The sequence below is a fragment of the Ochotona curzoniae genome, unplaced genomic scaffold, assembly GCF_017591425.1.
Source record: "Ochotona curzoniae isolate NIBS_2020 unplaced genomic scaffold, NIBS_Ocur_1.0 scaffold_4506, whole genome shotgun sequence".
Taxonomy (NCBI): domain Eukaryota; kingdom Metazoa; phylum Chordata; class Mammalia; order Lagomorpha; family Ochotonidae; genus Ochotona; species Ochotona curzoniae.
This window is the reverse complement of record NW_024467119.1, coordinates 50,969,836-50,971,418: the sequence shown is the minus strand read 5'-3', so window position 1 is coordinate 50,971,418 and position 1,583 is coordinate 50,969,836. Positions and strand designations below refer to the sequence as shown.

General features: G+C 36.5%; 1 non-coding gene across 1 annotated transcript; it reads right to left on the bottom strand.

Moving 5' to 3' along the window:
• Positions 1 to 761: 761 nt before the first annotated feature.
• Positions 762 to 865, bottom strand: LOC121147612. Its single transcript, XR_005882431.1, has one exon. It is a non-coding gene; the product is annotated as a U6 spliceosomal RNA (small nuclear RNA).
• Between the last annotated feature and the right edge of the window lie 718 nt (positions 866 to 1,583).

The following is a 1,583-nucleotide window of genomic DNA, read 5'->3' as shown; positions in this document are numbered from 1 at the left end:
GGTGAAGGATCATTGAGGCTACAAAAGAGGATTCCTAATTGGATAGAACCATGTCTTCTTGTGTCCATCTGACCTTGACCTTGTCAGGCTTCAGAATGTTGAGCTAAACAAAGCTTTATTCTTCATAAACTATCAGTCTGGGGTTTTCAGTTTTAGCAATAGAAAACAGACTGGAACTCCTAATGTGAAAAGCTTTGTCAACCATTAACTAAGATAAAGCACTTATATTGTATTTCCTGTAACACTCTAACATTTTAAAATACGTTACTGTAAGCTACTTTTTAGTAAAAATAAGCCAAACAATGCATTTCACAAGGATCCAAATTTCTAGTTTCTGACAATATACATCTCTTACTTTGTGATCGAGATCATAGTTTAATAAAAATATTAATGCATCATGTGATATAAGGATCTTTCTTTCATATAAATTGGATTACAGAGAAATGAAAGCAGCTGTTTTCATAATTCAAAATAAAACTTCTTCCAACCAAGCACTCCAAATTGTGTTGTGCATTTGAAATTGACTCGGTAGATCAAAGAACTATGATAATTTTTCCTTGTCTATAATTTCACTTAGCATGGTTTCAGCTACTTATGATCAAATGAAAGTATTAGGAAGAAAACTCCGGAAATAAACTGTTTTAAATTGCGATCTATTTTGAATAGCGTGACAAAAATTTCCCACTAACTCTTTGCCAAGTGTATACATGTTGTACATGGTACCTTCCCATCACTTACCAAGTAACTGTCTCAACTATCAGCTCAACTGTCAGGATTTCCAGTATTTGTGTGTCATCCTTGCACAGGGGCCATGCTAATCTCTGTATCGTTCCAATTTTAAAATATGTGCTGCTGAAGCAAGCACAAGATTTCCAATATTTGTACTATGGTAACCCTTATTTTACTTAATAATGATTCTGAAGTGCAAGAGAGGAATTTAGAAACTTGGAAATCACCAAAAATGAGCCCGAAGAGTGCCCTCATCGAAGAAAAAGTTAAAAGCACAATAAAATGTAAGTTTTAAAAATTAATTAATTACATTTATTTGGAAGCTGAGAGAAACCCAGAGAGAGAGAGAGAGAGAGAGAGAGAAGAGAGAGATAGGGGGAGGGAGGGGCGGGGGGAGAGAGAGAGAATATGAGAGAGAAATCTTCCACCCATTGTTTATTTCCCGAAATACTGGCAACAGTGAGGCCTGAACCAGGATGGAGCCAGGAGTTGTGAATTCAATCTAGGGTCCAATTATGCATGGATCTATGCCGGGGTTTGCATCTTCTGTCTTTCAAGGTCTGTATTAGCAGGAAGCTGGAATTGGGAGCAGAATTCGGATTGAAAGCCAGTCACTGATACTGGATGCAGAAGTCTCAAGTGGCATCTGGATTGCTGTGCCATACACCTACTCTGCAATAAGATAATTTGAGATAGCAAGAGAGACCACATTCATGTAATTTTATTACAACATTTTACTGCAGTTGATTTGTTTTATTGCTTGTTGGCATTGCTAATCTCTGTCTTTTATTAAATACTTTTTAATTTGGATGGCAAAGTGACAGAGAGAGACATACACACTCAGTGAACACAAA